General features: G+C 41.0%; 1 protein-coding gene and 1 non-coding gene across 13 annotated transcripts in view; both read left to right on the forward strand.

The window, feature by feature from the left end:
- LOC126187508 (condensin-2 complex subunit G2-like) overlaps positions 1-22,358 on the forward strand; it is a 275,551-nt gene that overhangs the window by 175,634 nt on the left and 77,559 nt on the right. The window lies entirely within an intron of this gene.
- Positions 7,211-7,285, forward strand: Trnal-caa (transfer RNA leucine (anticodon CAA)). Its single transcript has one exon. It is a non-coding gene; the product is annotated as a tRNA-Leu (tRNA).

Consider the following 22,358-nt stretch of genomic DNA (forward strand, 5'->3'; position numbering starts at 1 on the left):
ATTAGTTTTAATTAATGCAGGTCTCTTCAGACAAAAACTTTATGCATAGGCTGTCAAGAATTGCATTGGATTGTGTTGCTGAATGTAATCCAAAACAGAGACAAAAACTTGATGCTTAGGCTCTCAAGAATTTCATTGGATTGTGTCACTGAAATGTAATCTAAAGCAGAAAGAACTTGTCACCACTTTACTACCCTGCTTGGCTTAGATAGTAGAAGTTTAACAAGTTAAGAAAAGATAGATTATCACTTACCGTAAAGAAGGCACATTAAGTTGCAGACAGGCACAGTTAAAAGACACATACACAAAGCTTTTGGCCACAGCCTTCATCAGCAAAAGTGAAACAGATAACCTTCACCATTATACGCACAAGCAAGCACACCTCACACACACGACTACCAACTCTAGCAGCTCGGGCTAGAATGTTTCCTGTTTCTCTTTTGCTGGTGAAGGCTGTGGTTGAAAACTCTGTGTAAATATCTTTTAATACTGCCTGTCTGCAACTTAATGTGTCTTCTTTATGGTATGTACCAATCTGTCTTTTCCTACATTGTTGATATTCCTGTGCAGTAGAAGTTCAATATTGTTCAGCACATAGTGGCTGATGAAACATATGACAGTCCCAAGTGGCTGGTGATGAATTAAATTCATATAGTGAATGGCTGGACTGAAATAGAATCCAAACCACAGCAAGGTTGTTGTAAGTGTATAAGATCAGTCCAGATTGAATACTGAAAAGAGAAAACCATATGACAACAATAGTGAAACACTCTCTAATGGTGCTGTCTGAAGACTTCAAGAGATAAACGGGCAAGTAAGTGTTCATGACCACATATTTAAGTGCAGAACTCTACCAGAGAGCGCGCACATTGTATCCTCTGCTTGTGTCTTCAATGGAGCAGTGAGGAAATGTTATTACTTGCTAAATCTGGTATCTTGTATACTGTGGCTAAGTGGGGAATTGGAATCACCGTCTTATGTTAAGACCTGCCCCAGGCATGTCCCTGGCCTGCTGAGGAAGTGGGGAGAGAGGTGCTGGGATTCCCGCTAATGATTCTGCGGTATTTGTGTTCCGTAATATTCTGGTTCTGGGACAAGTGCCATGGGTATTCACACAGGCTAGCTGTTTGTGCCAATTTGTGGCGTGGTGCTTCGGCCTACCCTGAAGAGAATGGGTGGCAAAGGGAATTGGGGGTGGGGGGATGCATCGCTGCTGCATGGATTGGTTTCTGCCTCCTAAGTTTGATTCATAAGGTGGGTCACATGTGTCAGTGGTGGGGAGGTTTCTGAATCTACATTTATAAATATATAGGAGTGGCCAGAAAAGTAAGTAACATTTTCCCCCTCTTTTTATTGGTAAGATTTCATACGATTTTAAATTTCCTTTCACCTGATTTTGTTTTGACAGTTCCCAGTGTGTAATGTTTTTAATAGAACTTTCATTCTGTTTTCCTTTGTTAATTCTGTAAAATATTGTTTTTCTCTGGTATTCTGTTTTAGATAGTTGGAAACCTCTTTTAGATAATCAGGTTTACAATTTACAGAAGATATCCAACCGTGAAGAATACTGGGATACAAATCTATATGTCTGGGGGAATAAAAATGCAGAGAGAGGCCAGATAGTTTTGTTAGTTCTTGATATATCATCCTGATTCCTTTTTAGCACCGCAGGTTTTTAATTGATAACAATAAAATCTAAAGTAAACCCATTGAAATATTCCTGAAGTACACTTTCAAGATTATCATTTATACAGTTCCTTTTTTTTGGTATTGCGATCAGTTCTGCCATGGTTTCCTTCTTCTTCTTCTTCTTCTTCTTCTTCTTCTTCTGCATGCTACTTAAGTTGATCAGCAGTCTTCACAAATTTTTCCTAAGGACCACAATTCTGTGAGATAACTTCATTCCAAATGCTTACATCACATTTTGCGTGACTGACATCCGGTTTACACAAAGTTTTTATTGTTTGGATCTCATTTATTTTCTGAAACAAAATTAAAAAATCCACCACAGGCCAAGAAAATAAGAATTCTGTCTTCCAAAAATTTGTGGAATCCTGTAAACTGTTTTAATCATTCAAATGGCTCTGAGCACTATGGGACTTAAACATCTATGGTCATCAGTCCCCTTTTTAATCATTAATGTAGGTTTCTGATATGAATAACCTGAGTTTGCCCCTATTGGAATTCACCCTTGATGAGAAGGAAAACACCAAAATTTTGAACTTTTCTTGTGTGGGTATCCCCCACCATCCTTCAAATTCCTTTGAAACTAAGCATTTAATTGAAAAAGCCAAGGCTATCAGGAATGTAGACCATTAAATTCTGCATTGACTGAGTACTGTAACTTTGCTATTTGATTAAACTTTACTATAGAAAAGCTACATCAGTAATACTTCATACTTTTCAAAAAACACTTGTTTCATCGCTATAAAATGAGCATCACCTGAGAATTGGTCAGTTGGAAACAAAATCTTACAGGAGAAAAATTGTAGATCGTCGAATTTTGTTTTCAAAAAGTGACAAAAAACATAATTGGTAGATAAATATCGCCATTGTTCAGTTGATGAGAAGGAAATACATAGCTGGGCACTGCACCAGTTCTGTAAATCACTTTTTTTCTGCTTTTCACTCTGTGAATTCTTCCAGTATTTGCCTTTTCTTGTTACTGTTACATAATCCCTATCCTACAGGTTTTGAAAACTATGAATTAGAAAAATAATATGAAAAGGACAAAACATTTGTTTACAAGGGTATTAATGAGAAGAAATGTGTTAGGTTTCTGCTTGAAGAAGGAGCCACTGGCTCCGAAAGCTTGCCAATTACAACCATCTTTTATGTGTGTGTTCTGCTGCTGCTTTGTGGGTAGATTGTTTATCTAATTAAACAATTTTGTCAATAATCGATTGTTTTCATTGAAAATAGAAGTGGGTAGATAAAATATTTATTCACCAAGTGGGGCAGGAGAAAACACATGTACAAGTTAAAGAAATGTGCAAGCTTTCAGAACAAGTGTCTCCTTTTTTTGGCAGAAAGGTTTTAGGGAAAGGAAGGGGTAGGGATGAAGCAAAAGGACTGGCAAGGCTTGGGAAATGGGAAGAACTATGGAGAAATCACCCAGAACCCCTGGTGAGGAGAGATTTACCGGACAGGATGAGAAGGAACGAGTGATTATTGAGTACTGCACTGTACAAGGTTTGAAAACCTGGGAGTTTAAAGGTGGAAGATAGGGTACTAAGTAACACAGAGATTACTGACCAAACATCATGCATGAGTTAATAAGAGCAGAAAGCAAAGTGGTAGGCATGTGAAGTGGAACATGGAAAATAATGGACAGGTCAAAAAATAGAAGATAGAAAACTAAAAGGGAGTGAATTAAGGAATAGTTACTGAAAGGAAGGGTTGAGACTGAAGAAATTAACTTAAATTATGGGTAGCTGGATGGCAAGAACCAAGGACATGTTGTAATGTCAGTTCCCACAATGAAAGCTCCAAGAAATTAGTGTTGGGGGAGAATCCAGATGGCACATGTGGTAAAACAGGCACCGAGGTCACCTCTATCATGTTGTAGAGCATGCTGTGCAGTAGGACATTGTGCATTCCCAGTTTACAACCTCGGTCGTGCCAATTTATGTATGGTAGTTGTGACTTCGTTGCCTGTTTTACCACACGTGCCATCTGTGTCCTCCCTCCTGACACCAGTATGTCAGAGCTATGCTGGTGGGATCTGACTTTACAACATGTCCTTGGTTCTCACCACCCAGTTATCCTTAATTTATTTTAATTTCATCGATTTCAACCTTTCCTTTCAGTAACTATTCTTGTATTCATTCCCTGTAGTTTCTGTATCTTCTGTTTTCTGACCTGTTACTATTTACCAATCCTCACTTCACATGTCTACCACTTATAATGCACTACTATTATTAACTCGTGCATGATGTCTGGTCAGTAATCTCTGTTTTGCTTGTTACCCTATCTTCCCCCAATTATCAGTCTTTCCTTCTCACCCCGTCCAGTAAATCTCCCCTAACCAAGTATTCTGGGTGACTTCTCTGTCGCTCTCCCCATTTCATAAGCCTCGTCAGTCTTTTTTCTTTATCCCTTTCCTCCCCTTTCAACCCTTCTGCCAGAAGAAGGAGCCACTGGCTCCAAAAACTTGCACAAAGCTTTTAAATGCTTTTCTTTTGCCACCGCTTGGTGAGTAGATTTTTTTATCTATCAAATTTTATTAGGTATACTATTGTTTTATTGGGAATAAAGAAACTTAATTCAATTAACAATAAATTGAATTACATATGATTACAGGTATGTAAAGTAGTGTTAAAGTAATACAATTAAATGAAATATGAGGGTCACTCCAAAAGAAATGCACACTATTTTTGTAAAAATACGGTTTTCATTTTGCGTGTTTGAAAGTTTTACAGTGTGTAGATACATACTTTCCACTTGTTTTCAAACTTAGTTCAACCTGTTCCCTTGAGTGGCGCTGTCACAGCATGTCTTCAAGATGGCTGCTACACTTGACGTTCGTCAGAAGCAATCTGCTGTCATAGAATTCCTGTGCTGTGAAAACGAGACAGTGGGAAACATCCACAATAGGTTGAAAAAGGTGTATGGAGATGCTGCTGTCGATCGCAGTACAGTTAGTAGGTGGGCAAGCAGGTTATGTGATGAAAGCGAGCACAGCAATATTGAGGATTGTCCTCGCAGCAGCAGGACTCGTACTGCACACACTCCAGACAATGTGCAGAGAGTTAACGAATTGGTGACTGCTGACAGATGCATCACAGTAAACGAATTGTCAAGCTACGTGGGGATAGGGGAAGGAAGTGTTTGCAGAATACTGGAAGTGTTGGCGTTAAAAAAGGTTTGTGCCAGGTGGGTTCTTAGGATGTTGATGCATGGCCGCATGTCAGCCAAAAACCCATGGAAGCGATCAAAAAACTCGGATGGACAACACTGAAACACCCGCCTTAAGTCCTGACCTGGCTCCATGTGACTATCATCTCGTTACGAAACTGAAAGACTCTCTTTGTGGAACAAGGTTTGAAGATGATGACTCCCTTGTGCCCGCTGCCAAACAGTGGCTCCAACAGGTTGGCCCAGAATTTTATACAGGTGCTGGTTCCAAGATGGAGTAAGGCAGTTGAGAGGGATGGAAATTATGTGGAGAAATGAAAATATTGTTCCTAAAGGATGTATCTACACACTGTAAAACTTTCAAAAATGTAGTATAAAAGATGGATTAAAAAAATTGTGTGCATTTCTTTTGGATTGACCCTCATGTCTTCAATTAGAGTACAAGATTAATGTTAAGCCATGTACAATCTTTTTCTTAATTTTTTACTTTTGGTAAATTGTTTTTTATCTCCAATGCTTTGAGGTGTTTCAGTTTCCCTTTGTCAAAAAATAATGAAGTCATGTCACAGCCATTGAAGGCATGTAGGAACAGAATTTTGTCTTTTGATACTTTAGACAGCTTGAAATTTAGGAGGCTGTCGACTATGTTGCTGTGGCGGGCTGCGCCTGATTTCAATAAAAAAAATTGTTGGGGGAACAATGGGTCTGAAACAGTCAGAATCACAGGAGATTCACAGCCAGAGTGCTGAGCAGTATCAGCAGCAGTAGCTACAATTACAGTATCAGCATCCTCAGCAACTTGTGTAATATTGAAGTGCTCACTCTCAAATTGGACAGTCAGTAAAGATATATCTTTTTATTTTGTTTTTCAACAGAAACAAAACTTTTTCTATCATTAATGATGATGTTTCATTAAATGTGACAGTTGGTGTAGTTCTTGTGGTGAGTCTATGCAGCTGCTCAGCTGATTCCGTGCTCTTGTCACGTAACACATCAGGGTATCCATCAAAGACAGTCGTGACCTTTCTACTGTACAAACACTTAATATAATGTGCATATTTTGTAATTAAGGAAGAAATTAGTTCTTTTGGCTCCCATGACACTCTGTGCGACAGAAATTCTCCATCTACAATGAATTCTGCTATTATGAAGTCAGCTGGGCCTTGAAAGACATCAAAAAACTTGTAAAACATAGCTTCTTGTGTTTTCTGCATAATTATCATGTCAAATATAGATAGAGTGCTAATAGTGCTGAAGCTCTTCTTTGGACTTTATGTGGAAAGCAATTCTCTGAAAAATCATTTCGGGGTTGATAGGAATGACCTCGTTGTGCAGTGTGATTTTATATGATGTACACTTTAGAGGTAGGACTCAACTTCTTGGAAATTTCAAACAGTCAAAGCTGCTGCTAGTAATCGTTGAAATGCATAAATTGTGAAGTTCATCAGATTTGTGGCAGTTGATCTTTTCATCACTACTGTCCCAGTGCTGATGGACATAACATGCTCATAAATAGGAAAAGGACCATGTGGGGGGGGGTGGGGGGTGTAGTAGTCATACAATTTTTCGATGTCTCCTTCATCTCTTTGTATTCTTGCTTTTCTAGCACCACATGTTGTTCAGTAGCTGCAAATGAAACACCACAGAATTGCCCAACTTGGTCATTGGTATCAATTGCATTAAGGTTTTTTCATTTGTAATGTCAGACCAAGTTCCTGCCAAAAAATTTCTGACATGGATTGTAAACCATCCCTAGGAACAAAAGGCTCATATTCTTGTAGAGTAAATTTGGTTTTCAGTTCATTGATCTCTTTTGAGTATAAGTGATATGGCATAAAAATAGGGAGGCATATCCTTAATATATTGCGTATGCAATTGCCAGTCTGCACTCCTCTCAGCTCCCACAAATTTCTTAACAGTGGCTACAATTTTGAAGTACTGAGTCCACAGTCATGCTGTACCTTCAACATTAGCAACTTCTTCAAATTTTTGGGAAATCTTTCACGCACTGGTGTAAATGACGACACATCTACATCTAGACTGAAACTTCCTGACAGATTAAAACTGTGTGCCAGACCGAGACTCAAACTCGGGACCTTTGCCTTTCGCGGGCAAGTGCTCTACCAACTGAGCTACCCAAGCACGACTCACGCCCCGTCCTCACAGCTTTACTTCTGCCAGTACCTTGTCTCCTACCATCCAAACTTTACAGAAGCTCTCCTGCAAAACTGCGCAGGAGAGCTTCTGTAAAGTTTGGATGGTAGGAGACTGCGCAGGAGAGCTTCTGTAAAGTTTGGATGGTAGGAGACGAGGTACTGGCTGAAGTATAGCTGTGAGGACGGGGCGTGAGTCGTGCTTGGGTAGCTCAGTTGGTAGAGCACTTGCCCGCAAAAGGCAAAGGTCCCGAGTTCGAGTCTCGGTCCAGCACACAGTTTTAATCTGTCAGGAAGTTTCATATCAGCGCACACTCCGCTGCAGAGTGAAAATCTCATTCTGGAAACATCCCCCCAGGCTGTGGCTAAGCCATGTCTCCGCAATATCCTTTCTTTCAGGAGTGCCAGCTCTGCAAGGTTTCGCAGGAGAGCTTCTGTAAAGTTTGGAAGGTAGGAGACGAGGTACCTGTAGAAGTAAAGCTGTGGGGACGGGGCGTGAGTCGTGCTTGGGTAGCTCAGTTGGTAGAGCACTTGCCCGTGAAAGACAAAGGTCCCGAGTTCGAGTATCGGTCTGGCACACAGTCTTAATCTGTCAGGAAGTTTCATATCAGCGCACACTCTGCTGCAGAGTGAAAATCTCATTCTGGATACATCTAGACTGTTAGTGCCTCAGTCATTGAAGATAATTTTTAGTGCTGATTGCTCTTCCTACATTAGAGTGATCTACAAAATAATGTATTCCAAATTCAGGTGTGCCGAAACGTGACCCTGCAAAGTTCTTTAAGTGAGAACCTTCAAGGCGAACAATGATAGATCCCGTCTCACTGTTAGGTTTGTAGGAAGCAACAGTATCTCGAGCCCTTACATAAAGTGGATCGTCAAATGTGATAAAGCAGCTTCTAATCTTAAGTGACTTAAATTTTTGTGTTGCAGCCAAAAGTGCAGAAGGTACTGTATCATGATGAGGGACATGAATACACAAACGGCAGACACAGTGTGTGAGGTCGAGTAATCTCCATGCAAGTGTACTGCTTCCATAAACCCCTTCCAACTTGGGATTCTGTGCCTCAGTAACAGCAGCAGTACAGTTCACCAAACCAACTTGTTTACCATCTGCTCTTATCGCCCCTGCTCTCCCCTGCCCCTTCTCTATAAACACTTTCTGCTTCACTATGATGACATCTACTCCATCCACAACACTTTCGCCATGCATAAAAGACTTGCACATTGCACTGGCTTTCACTGATGAATGTAACTAAACAATGAAATGAATTGAAAATTAAAATGCCTCCGGCAGCCACTTTTGTATTTAACTTATTTATACAGCCAGTTTCTGTGTTCCTTCGTACAATCTTCAGACTTTTAATTTTCAATTCATATTGAACAGCCAAAGGCTTTGTAACAAGGAGCAGGTATCAACAGTATGTTCTCCAGCAAGAACAGCTAAAGGATATGTTTCGAACAATAGTGGAAAAACGTAATGCAGAGAATGAGTGAACTGATAATTAAACGAACAAGATTGAACATTGGAAGAACCTATTCAACTGAAAGTAAAAAATTGACAATGGTCTTTTAAGTGTGTGGTAAACATATAATTGAATAATGGTGATATTTACTTACAAGCTAGGTTTTTTGTCACTTCTTTTTTCAAAAAAAAACAGTTCATTGCTCTAAACTTCTCTCCTATAAAATGTTGTGTCAAAGTGGTCAATTCTCAGATGCCGTATGTTTTATAGTGATGAAATGAATCTTGTTCCAAAAATATGAAAATTACAGTTTTGTAACTAAGCTTTTATATAGGAGTATTTAATGAAATAGCAAAGTTTTGTAACTCAATCCATGCAAAATTTAATGGTCCAAAATTTTTGTAACATTCAGTTTTTTGATTAAACACTTAGTTTCAGAGAAATTGGAGCAAAGGGGGGCAGAAAAAGTCCGAAATCTTGGTGGCTTTTTTCATCATAACTGAAGCTACACTAAGAAATCAGGGCGAACTCCAGGGGACCATCATAAATCATGATGTTGAAATCTTGATTGACACCACTAAAGTCACAAATGGTTGTCATTTGGGGTCAATGAAATGTTCTCTAGAGGGTGTCTGGCTCAAAGCTGTCCTTGAAGTAACGTATTTGTAACAGTTTGTTGTGTCACTGTGGTGCTAACTGCATCTCAAATTGCTGCTACAGATGCACTATGGCACTCCAGAGCCATATGCCAAAGACGATGGTCTTTCCTCCTGGCAGTGCCATGTGGCTGTCCAGAACCCGGTCTTTTGTGACCATACATTCTCGTGAACACTGCTGCCATCAGTCTTGTACAGTGGCTACTTTACTGCCAAGTCTTTCTGCATCCAACTCCTTGTAGCCCTATTACACGACCATGTTCAAACTCAGTGAGATGTGATAATGGTGTGTTGTTGCCTTAAGGGTATTCTCGACTGAGATCAACTCACCATGTCCAGTCTTGGAGGTAACTAACACTCGCAGCTGTTACAGCATGTATTTAAAGCAAACCTGATTTGCGTCCTCATTGTGACCTTGCTAATGCCATTCTCATGTGACTGTGCGGAATTCTAATAGAAATCATCATTCAGATGTAGAAACATGCCTGCCAACTTTCGTTTGTGTCACGCAACTCCTTCTTGGTGTTGCAGTTTATTTTTCCGTTATGCAGCCTTTTTTTTTGTGGGGAGAGAGAGAGAGAGAGAGTACTGAGTGTGTGTGTGTGTGTGTGTGTGTGTGTGTGTGTGTGTGTGTGTGTGTGTGTGTCCAATCCCACTTGAGAGGCAGGAGCAACCAAAAATAATAATACATTCCAGCTTACATCTCTGCTGTCTTTTGCCTTAGATTTTTTCTACATTACTTCTTTGGAACTGTAATTGTCATTATTGGCACCTTGCAGAGCTCCATCGACTGATGACCATTTACCCCACTGTGTGTTTTGTAATGTGGTAGTTGAGGTTAAGTGCCATGTAAACCCACACTAGAAGGTGGTAGTAGCCATCTGTGTCCAGTTCACTACCAGGGTAACAGTGTGTAATATTTACGTCTCACTTCCCCTTACGGACAAATATTTTACAAAGAGATAGTATCAAGCCTTGTGGAACAATTACCCGCACCTTTTATGTTATTGGTGGGATTCAGTCCTCACTATTGCTTGTAAGGCAGCACCACTAACAACAGTGGGCAAGTATTAGAAATAATACTGTCTTAATTTGAACTCTACTTGCTAAGCACAGGAGCTTCAATGCTGCCCTTATTACTTACTCAGCAGTAGATCCCACAATGCGCAACACAAGCCTTTCCCATGCAATTACCAGACTGGAGAAATAACAAATTTGTACCAGGCTCCTGTCTGAGACCAGCCAGCTGGCAAGCCTATCATCCCAAGTGCAGCTTAACATCAACCAGGAGGAAATAATTTGTGAGATGTTACTACTAGTATCATGTACTGTGCAGATATAGCAATCCCTGAGAGGAAACTGATTCCATGGTGGTATGAAGGAATAACAGAGCCCAGTAGAGAACATGGAAGAGCGCTTAAATACCATAAATGCCACCTGTCATTGAACAACTTAAGTATATTAGAATAACTCCAGAAAAAGCAAAATTTTTAATGAACAAAGGAGCATTGGGAGCAGTATGTCTATTTTGTGAGGATAAACACTGTACCCACTGAAGTATGTGCGTAACTTCAACACAGTTTGTGGTAATCATGTGTCAACTGAAATCTGGCATTGCTGCCAATGGAGACATTCTGACCCACAGAATATTGTGGAATATCTAGAAGTACACTGTGCAGAAACGTCTGCAACTAGATATACCTGTCCTACCTTTACAAATTGCCAATGCCTGGCAATTCATCCTTCTCGTCCCAACACCTAGAAACTTATAATGTGTCTTTTTAACAAGCACTTTTACTGTGTTGGAATTTTCTCCCTGTGCCTGAAAAAGTACAAGGTGAAATGCTACACCATCTTATTTGTAGCAGTAACAAGAATATACTAAATGTTTTTAATCTAATATGGCACAAAGGAAAATTTTCTTCTGAGTAGTAGAAGAGCATCGTAGTACTTATCTCGAAATCAGGAAAAATGCACAATCTGTACTACAATATAAAGACAAGTTGTTGTTTACAATTGTTTCCAAAAATCTCGAAAAATTCTTGACTGATTAACTTCACATTTTTACACAATACTTAATAAATATTCGGACAATCATAGGCTACATTTTTAAAAATACCTAATAGTCAGTATGTCCCTGGAGAGAGTTGGCACCATATCTGCACACACAAGTCAACTAATTTCCGTAAAATCCTTGGAGGGTGGGGTGGGGGGGGGGGGGGGGGGATGAACTCTGACACAATGTTCAATCAAATCCCAGATGTGTTTGATTGGGTTCAGATCTGTCAAGTTGGGGGCCTGGCACATCAATTGGAACTCACCACTGTGTTCCTCAAACCACTCCATCACACTCCTGGCCTCTCGAAATGGTGCATTATCTTGTAGAAAAATGCCACTGTCATCAGGAAACATAATTGTCATAAATGGGTGTACATGGTCTGCATTCAGTGTATGATACTCCGTGGCCATCATGGTGCCTAGCATGAGCTCCACTGGACCCACGGATGCCCACGTGAATGTTCCCTGGAGCATAATAGAGCTGCTGCCAGCTTGTCTCCGTCCCGTAGTACAGGTGTGCAGGAGCTGATCCCCTGGAAGACAAGGGATTCATGCTCTCCCATGAGCATGATGAAGGAGGTATTGGGATTCATCAGACCATGCAAAGCTCTGCCAGTATGTCAACATCCAGTGCCAATGCTCACATGTCCATTTCAGTTGTAGTTGCTGATGTCATGATGTTAACATTGGCACGTGCATTGGTCATTGGCTGTGGAGTCCCATCATTAAGTAATGTTTGTGTGCTGCGTGTTCAGACACAGTAGTACTCTGCCCAGCATTTAAGTCTGATGTTAGTTCCGCCATAGTTTGCTGCCTGTCCTGTTTTACTAGTCTGCCCAGCCTACAGCGTCCGACATCTGTAATGAGGAGTGGCCGCTCAACCCCACGATGCCTGGACGTGGTTTCACCTTTGTTTCACCACGTGTTGAAGACACTCACCACAGCACTCCTCAAACACCTGACATGTCACGCAGTTTCCAAAATGCTCATCTGACCCTCCTTACCATCACAATATGACCTTGGTCTAACTCTGATAGATTGTGTGCCTTCCCCATTCTACATACAGACAGCATGCTGATGATACTGTGTGCACCGTGTGTGTATCTGACCAGCAGTCATTTCTCGCCAGGTGATGCTGCTGTCGCCTGGACAGGTTTATATTGATAGTAGGTCAGTGGTCATAATGTTCTGGCTGATCAGTGTATTTACCATATAAAGGGGCAATATTATTAACAGAAATCTCCAAAAGTTCTTTACCCGGTTACTTCAAATTTTTCAGAATACTCTAATAAACCTTTGGACAGACATAGGCTACATAGTTTTTAAATATATATGCTGTATAAATATACATGTGTAATGTTATATGAAGAGAAGTTGGTATTTAAAACTAGTACAAAATTCTCAAAAAGTACTTGACTGATTTACTTCAAATGATACTCTATTAAATGTTTGGTAGGACACGGCGATACTTATTAGCAAAAATCTCCAAAACTTCTGCCTTTTTACAAGATGCTGTAATAAACCTTCAGATTCTCTTCACACACTTTGTAAAGGCAAAGAGTTTGGCCCAAACTCTTTGCCTTTACAAGTGTCTGCTTGTGTCTGTGTATATGCGGATGGATATGTGTGTGTGTGCGAGTGTATACCTGTCCTTTTTTCCCCCTAAGGTAAGTCTTTCCGCTCCCGGGATTGGAATGACTCCTTACCCTCTCCCTTAAAACCCACATCCTTTCGTCTTTCCCTCTCCTTCCCTCTTTCCTGACGAAGCAACCGTTTGTTGCGAAAGCTTGAATTTTGTGTGTATGTTTGTGTGTCTATCGACCTGCCGGTGCTTTTGTTTGGTAAGTCTCATCATCTTTGTTTTTAGATATATTTTTCCTACGTGGAATGTTATATATATATATATATATATATATATATATATATATATATATATATATATATATATATATAAAATAGAGGGAAACATTCCACGTGGGAAAAATATAATTAAAAAGAAACATGATGAGACTTACCAAACAAAAGCGCTGGCAGGTCGATAGACACACAAACATACACACAAAAATCAAGCTTTCGCAACAAACTGTTGCCTCGTCAGGAAAGAGGGAAGGAGAAGGGAGAAGGGAAGACAAAAGGATATGGGTTTTAAGGGAGAGGGTAAGGAGTCATTCCAATCCCGGGAGCGGAAAGACTTACCTTAGGGGGAAAAAAGGACAGGTATACACTCGCACACACACACATATCCATCCGCATATACACAGACACAAGCAGACATTTGTAAAGGCAAAGAGTTTGGGCAGAGATGTCAGTCGGGACGGAAGTACAGAGGCAAAGATGATGTTGAAAGACAGGTGAGGTATGAGCGGCGGCAGATTGAAATTAGAAATTAGCGGAGATTGAGGCCTGGCGGATAGCGAGAAGAGAAGATATGCTGAAGGGCAAGTTCCCATCTCCGGAGTTCAGACAGGTTGGTGCTAGTGGGAAGTATCCAGATAACCCGGACGGTGTAGCACTGTGCCAAGATGTGCTGGCCGTGCACCAAGGCATGTTTAGCCACAGGGTGATCCTCATTGCCAACAAACACTGTCTGCCTGTGTCCATTCATGCGAATGGACAGTTTGTTGCTGGGAATGACACATATGTGTGGATGGATATGTGTGTGTACGCGAGTGTATACCCGTCCTTTTTTCCCCCTAAGGTAAGTCTTTCCGCTCCCGGGACTGGAATGACTCCTTACCCTCTCCCTTAAAACCCACATCCTTTCGTCTTTCCCTCTCCTTCCCTCTTTCCTGATGAGGCAACAGTTTGTTGCGAAAGCTTGAATTTTGTGTGTATGTTTGTGTTCGTTTGTGTGTCTGTCGACCTGCCAGCACTTTCATTTGGTAAGTCACATCATCTTTGTTTTTAGGTATATTTTTCCTTCGTGGAATGTTTCCTTCTATTATAACTATATATATATATATATATATATATATATATATAATAGAGGGAAACATTCCACGTGGGAAAATATATTTAAAAAGAAAGATGATGAGACTTACCCAACAAAAGCGCTGGCAGGTCGATAGACACACAAATAAACACAAACATACACACAAAACTCTAGCTTTCGCAACCAATGGTTGCCTCGTCAGGAAAGAGGGAAGGAGAAGGAAAGACAAAAGGATTGGGTTTTAAGGGAGAGGGTAAGGAGTCATTCCAATCCCGGGAGCGGAAAGACTTACCTTAGGGGGAAAAAAGGACAGGTTTACACTCGCACACACACACACATATCTATATCTATCCACACATACACAGACACAAGCAGACATTTTTACAAATGTCTGCTTGTGTCTGTGTATGTGTGGATAGATATGTGTGTGTGTGCGAGTGTAAACCTGTCCTTTTTTCCCCCTAAGGTAAGTCTTTCCGCTCCCGGGATTGGAATGACTCCTTACCCTCTCCCTTAAAACCCAATCCTTTTGTCTTTCCTTCTCCTTCCCCCTTTCCTGACGAGGCAACCATTGGTTGCGAAAGCTAGAGTTTTGTGTGTATGTTTGTGTTTATTTGTGTGTCTATCGACCTGCCAGCGCTTTTTTTGGGTAAGTCTCATCATCTTTCTTTTTAAATATATATATATATATACCTAAAAACAAAGACAATGTGACTTACCAAATGAAAGTGCTGGCAGGTCGACAGACACACAAACGAACACAAACATACACACAAAATTCAAGCTTTCGCAACAAACTGTTGCCTCATCAGGAAAGAGGGAAGGAGAGGGAAAGACGAAAGGATGTGGGTTTTAAGGGAGAGGGTAAGGAGTCATTCCAGTCCCGGGAGCGGAAAGACTTACCTTAAGGGGAAAAAAGGACGGGTATACACTCGCACACACACACATATCCATCCACACATATACAGACACAAGCAGACATATTTAAAGACCGTCTGCTTGTGTCTGTATATGTGTGGATGGATATGTGTGTGTGTGCGAGTGTATACCCGTCCTTTTTTCCCCTTAAGGTAAGTCTTTCCGCTCCCGGGACTGGAATGACTCCTTACCCTCTCCCTTAAAACCCACATCCTTTCGTCTTTCCCTCTCCTTCCCTCTTTCCTGATGAGGCAACAGTTTGTTGCGAAAGCTTGAATTTTGTGTGTATGTTTGTGTTCGTTTGTGTGTCTGTCGACCTGCCAGCACTTTCATTTGGTAAGTCACATCGTCTTTGTTTTTAGGTACATTTTTCCTTCGTGGAATGTTTCCTTCTATTATAACCATATATATATATATATATATATATATATATATATATATAACGTTCATAGGGACACAGGCTGCACATTGTTTTACTGTATATCTACACTACTGTATAAAGACAATCTGTGTTTAAAATTGTTACAAAAAAATATCGAGAAGTACTTGACCAGTTTACTTCATACTTTTACACAATACTCTAATAAACATTCAGCTGGTCATAGGCTGTGTATTTTTGCAATATGTATAATACATAGCTGTGTGTTCAACATATAAATAGGAAATCCAAATGGACATAGATCTCATATCTTTTAATGTATTCAGTATATTAGTATATATGGAATAACTTAAGGGGAAACATTGTTACCAAACGTCTTGAAAAGTTCTTGACCTATGTACTTCCACTTTTTATGAGATATTGTAATAAGCATCCCGGCAGATATGCCACATATTTCTTTGAAAGGCAATGCCCAGGTTTTCTGTTAAAACTGACTGAGAGACAGAAATGGCTGTGATGTGAAAATGTGTGGTTTTGATTTCTTTGTCTCTTTCAGTTTCAACTATGATAGCAGGTCATGTAAACCATTAGACAAATTGTTTCTCCCATATATATTCTTTCTCGTTATATATATTTTCAAAGAAAAATTGTGTACGTAGCAATGTATGTTTTGTTTTCTCCTTTGCTGTTAGTTTTACAGAAAAATAGGAAAGTCGTATTTAGGGCTTATCGGCTTATGATTAGAGTACTATTGCAGAATCTGAATCAACCAAAACTTTGCTGCTTTATCCATTCAGAAATTAAAACTATGCAAAATACTGCCATTGAAACTGTTATCCTTAGAGATCCAACATCTGGAGAGCTGTCTCTTATACCCAGTCTATCAGTGACCCCAACCGATTTACCCGTTGATGTGGTTCTTCAGCTCCCAGCGTACTTCATGCCAAAATAGTTTGTGGGTTAACAGCCAGATGTCAGTGTCCAACAGACACAATATTTCAGCAAACGACCATGTTGCCATCATTAGGTATGCTGATGAACTGACTGATTGGCCACTCCATCAACCGTCTGCCCCCTGTCCCCTCCACCGCCCAGCATCCCAGCCCCCGTTCATCCCACCAACTCTGTGTTCCGTGATATGTTCACACCCAGGAACATGTACAGGTGGCGTCTCTGCTGTTCCTCCACCTGCTTGAAATCAGTTTGATGTCTGATATGTCTTTTCTCTTCTTGACCGTTCTAATAGCAGGGTCCCATGCCTTACTAAGGATGTGCATGCTATCACAGTTTATCAGCATTTCCTGTACTGGTACCTCAATAGACTCCTTAATGGTGCATGCCCAGAAATTGAATGTCTGTGTTAGAACCTTGGTGCAGTCATAATCCATTCCATGTAATTCTGTCAGGCAATGTTCTGTGAGTGCTGACTTGTTAATTTACTGCATTCTGGTGTGCTGACTTGTTAATTTACTGCATTCTGGTGTGCCATTGGTGTTCTCGGCAACAATCTTCGACGGTACACATTGTCTGACCTATTTAAGTCTAACCACATTTGGCAGGGTATATGATAGGACCCAGATTTCTGTAGTCCAAGGTTATGTTTTATACTACCAAGAAGTGCCCATGTTTTGGTTACTGGGTGGAAGACTGTCTTCATGTGATGTTTCTGGAGAATTCGTCCTATTCATTTTAAGCACTTTCATTTCACTGTCAAGGTTTCGTTTGCAAAAACAAATAACAGTTCTCAAGGTGAGAGAGAGCAATAAGAGGACACAGAGAGTGGTGAGATGGAAATGAGCATACGGGTGAGGGTGGGGGAGAAGATGAACAGAAAGGGGAGAAGGAGGTGAACAGATAGGGGTGGAAGAAGTGATGCACAGGAAGGGGGGGGGGGGGGGGGTGGGGTGGGAGGAGGATATGAACAGAGAGGAGAGGAGAAAATGGGCTGAGAGAAGGTGTAGAAGGAGTTTAAGATGTATGTCGAATGCCCATACATATTTAGTAATTGCAAAGCATTGCTGGGTTTGCTATTATGTCCATAGTTACCGACCAGTTTGTGTACCAACCAGCTTATGTGACTTACTGGAAATTATGGTTGATAACTGACTTTATAGGAGACTGGAGTCAAAAAACCTTTCTCAATACCAATTTAATTTCCGAGAAACCCATCCGACAACTATCTTCTGCACCTCAAATCTGCAATCCATGACACCTTTGAACATCACAGGCACTTGATTTTTGTGTTCTGTGACATTCAAAAGCTGTGCCCTTGATTTTCAAAAGGTGTACAATACAACTCGACATCACCGCATTGTATCCACTTTACGTAAATGGGGATTTTTGATGCTGCCAGGTAACTTTCTATCACTTTGACTGTTTTATATCAAATTTGGCACAGACCTTAGTACTGATATCTGCAGTGCCTGATTTTCCTGTATGTGTTGCATACTATGTACTAACCTCTTTATGATAGCAATAAATTATAACGATTGTGAGACTTATCTACATCTACATTTATACTCCGCAAGCCACCCAACGGTGTGTGGCGGAGGGCACTTTACGTGCCACTGTCATCATCTCCCTTTCCTGTTCCAGTCGCGTATGGTTCGCGGGAAGAACGACTGTCTGAAAGCCTCTGTGCACGCTCTAATCTCTCTAATTTTACATTAGTGATCTCCTCGGGAGGTATAAGTAGGGGGGAGCAATATATTCGATACCTCATCCAGAAACGCACCCTCTCGAAACCTGGCGAGCAAGCTACACCGCGATGCAGAGCGCCTCTCTTGCAGAGTCTGCTACTTGAGTTTGTTAAACATCTCCGTAACGCTATCACGGTTACCAAATAACCCTGTGACGAAACGCGCCGCTCTCCTTTGGATCTTCTCTATCTCCTCCGTCAACCCGATCTGGTACGGATCCCACACTGATGAGCAATACTCAAGTATAGGTCGAACGAGTGTTTTGTAAGCCACCTCCTTTGTTGATGGACTACATTTTCTAAGGACTCTCCCAATGAATCTCAACCTGGTACCCGCCTTACCAACAATTAATTTTATATGATCATTCCACTTCAAATCGTTCCGCACGCATACTCCCAGATATTTTACAGAAGTAACTGCTACCAGTGTTTGTTCCGCTATCATATAATCATACAATAAAGGATCCTTCTTTCTATGTATTCGCAATACATTACATTTGTCTATGTTAAGGGTCAGTTGCCACTCCCTGCACCAAGTGCCTATCCGCTGCAGATCTTCCTGCATTTCGCTACAATTTTCTAATGCTGCAACTTCTCTGTATACTACAGCATCATCCGCGAAAAGCCGCATGGAACTTCCGACACTATCTACTAGGTCATTTATATATATTGTGAAAAGCAATGGTCCCATAACACTCCCCTGTGGCACGCCAGAGGTTACTTTAATGTCTGTAGACGTCTCTCCGTTGATAACAACATGCTGTGTTCTGTTTGCTAAAAACTCTTCAATCCACCCACACAGCTGGTCTGATATTCCGTAGGCTCTTACTTTGTTTATCAGGCAACAGTGCGGAACTGTATCGAACGCCTTCCGGAAGTCAAGCCTGTATCTAATATTTTCTGGGTCTCATGAACAAATAAAGCGAGTTGGGTTTCACACGATCGCTGTTTCCGGAATCCATGTTGATTCCTACATAGTAGATTCTGAGTTTCCAAAAACGACATGATACTCGAGCAAAACACATGTTCTAAAATTCTGCAACAGATCGACGTCAGAGATATAGGTCTATAGTTTTGCGCATCTGCTCGACGACCCTTCTTGAAGACTGGGACTACCTGTGCTCTTTTCCAATCATTTGGAACCTTCTGTTCCTCTAGAGACTTGCGGTACACGGCTGTTAGAAGGGGGGCAAGTTCTTTCGCGTACTCTGTGTAGACTCGAATTGGTATCCCGTCAGGTCCAGTGGACTTTCCTCTGTTGAGTGATTCCAGTTGCTTTTCTATTCCTTGGACACTTATTTCGATGTCAGCCATTTTTTCGTTGGTGCGAGGATTTAGAGAAGGAACTGCAGTGCGGTCTTCCTCTGTGAAACAGCTTTGGAAAAAGGTGTTTAGTATTTCAGCTTTACGCTTGTCATCCTCTGTTTCAATGCCATCATCATCCCGGAGTGTCTGGACATGATGTTTCGAGCCACTTACTGATTTAACGTAAGACCAGAACTTCCTAGGATTTTCTGTCAAGTCGGTACCTAGTATTTTACTTTCGAATTCACTGAACGCTTCACGCATAGCCCTCCTTACGCTAACTTTGACATCGTTTAGCTTCTGTTTGTCTGAGAGGTTTTGGCTGTGTTTAAACTTGGAGTGAAGCTCTCTTTGCTTTCGCAGTAGTTTCCTAACTTTGTTGTTGTACCACGGTGGGTTTTTCCCGTCCCTCACAGTTTTACTCGGCACGTACCTGTCTAAAACGCATTTTACGATTGCCTTGAACTTTTTCCATAAACACTCAACATTGTCAGTGTCGGAACAGAAATTTTCGTTTTGATCTGTTAGGTAGTCTGAAATCTGCCTTCTATTACTCTTGCTAAACAGATAAACCTTCCTCCCTTTTTTTATATTCCTATTAACTTCCATATTCAGGGATGCTGCAACGGCCTTATGATCACTGATTCCCTGTTCTGCACTTACAGAGTCGAAAAGTTCGGGTCTGTTTGTTATCAGTAGGTCCAAGATGTTATCTCCACGAGTCGGTTCTCTGTTTAATTGCTCGAGGTAATTTTCGGATAGTGCACTCAGTATAATGTCACTCGATGCTCTGTCCCTACCACCCGTCCTAAACATTTGAGTGTCCCAGTCTATATCTGGTAAATTGAAATCTCCACCTAAGACCATAACATGCTGAGAAAATTTATGTGAAATGTATTCCAAATTTTCTCTCAGTTGTTCTGCCACTAATGCTGCTGAGTCGGGGGGTCGGTAAAAGGAGCCAATTATTAACCTAGCTCGATTGTTGAGTGTAACCTCCACCCACAATAATTCACAGGAACTATCCACTTCTACTTCACTACAGGATAAACTACTACTAACAGCGACGAACACTCCACCACCGGTTGCATGCAATCTATCCTTTCTAAACACCGTCTGTGCCTTTGTAAAAATTTCGGCAGAATTTATCTCTGGCTTCAGCCAGCTTTCTGTACCTATAACGATTTCAGCTTCGGTGCTTTCTATCAGCGCTTGAAGTTCCGGTACTTTACCAACGCAGCTTCGACAGTTTACAATTACAATACCGATTGCTGCTTGGTACCCGCATGTCCTGACTTTGCCCCGCACCCGTTGAGGCTGTTGCCCTTTCTGCATTTGCCCGAGGCCATCTAACCTAAAAAACCGCCCAGCCCACGCCACACAACCCCTGCTACCCGTGTAGCCGCTTGTTGCGTGTAGTGGACTCCTGACCTATCCAGCGGAACCCGAAACCCCACCACCCTATGGCGCAAGTCGAGGAATCTGCAGCCCTTATTGTCTCATTGGAATTATATGTTGACAAGATCTGCTTATATTACAGGTCTATATCATTGCACACTAGAGAATTTCAGCATCAGACGACAGCCATAGGGAAGGCACTTGAATGTGAGCAAATACATGAGTGTTGTTTTTCACCAGCAAAATCACATGTCACACATTTCTGTAGACTCAGTTCTGTGCATCCCCTCTCTGAGTTCTACTTAGGAATTAAGTGATACATATACCTGAACATTCTGCCTTTTGCATCCACTGTTTGGTAACAAAGTAAGATGGCTACCTCATATATGCCAACTAAAGGCAAACTGTATGAGGAAACTTAATGCTCTCCATTTTGTTGGAAGCACCTGAGAAGCAGATCTGGCAATACCTGAGGAGTGGATCTGAAGCTTTTCGCACAAGCCCAGTTGCCAATCTCCTTGCAGAAGCAGATGTCCCACCTGTAGGAGTCTGAGACTCCAGCAACTCCTAGTCAGCTACACAATCATGACCAGATGTTCGATCACTATTGTTATGGTACACAACTGTGTTCTAAATTCAAAGGATCTGACTGCTCGTGAATCTCCACCAAAAAAGCAGATCCCATTGTTTAACAGTTTGTATTCTATTCAGTCCTTCATGATTATCTGCACATTGGAACTGGTGTACACCAAGGATGACCAAGAGATCTGCATACATGTGGAGCTCTATATTCAGACATAATTGTCATAAGGAGTGTGACTAAATATAAGTTAAATGTTTATTTGACACTTCAATAGTGAAGCCATAGTCACAGTACATAAAATATTCCTTTAAAAAAGGGGTTACATTACCGGTTTGAGCGAACTGCATCATCATTTTCAAATGTAAAACATGTTGTAGAATATGTAATGGGAATTGTGACAGATGTGTGGTCATAATTCCCAATATATATTCTCCAACCGATGTTTTACATTTGAAAATGTAGTTTGTTGAAACTGCTAATGTGGTCATAATTCCCACTATATATTCTCCAACTAATGTTTTACATTTGAAAATGACGATGTAGTTTGTTGAAACCGGTAATGTAACCCCTTTTTTTCGAGAAAAATTTTGTGTACTGTGACTATGGTTTCACTATTGTAGTGTCAAATAAATAAAGCCGGCTGCAGTGGTCTAGCGGTTCTGGCGCTGCAGTCCGGAGCCGCGGGACTGCTACGGTTGCAGGTTCGAATCCTGCCTTGGGCATGAGTGTGTGTGATGTCCTTAGGTTAGTTAGGTTTAAGTAGTTCTAAGTTCTAGGGGACTTATGACCTAAGATGTTGAGTCCCATAGTGCTCAGAGCCATTTGAACCATTTTTTGTCCAATAAACATTTAGCAAGTGAAGGTCTTGCATTGGAGTGTATCTCTCTCATTTGGCTGCACACTATAATGCCACATTGTTTGAGCAGAAAGATAGGGAAACTGGAAATGCGTTGTA

Source organism: Schistocerca cancellata, chromosome 5 (assembly GCF_023864275.1).
Source record: "Schistocerca cancellata isolate TAMUIC-IGC-003103 chromosome 5, iqSchCanc2.1, whole genome shotgun sequence".
Lineage (NCBI taxonomy): Eukaryota > Metazoa > Arthropoda > Insecta > Orthoptera > Acrididae > Schistocerca > Schistocerca cancellata.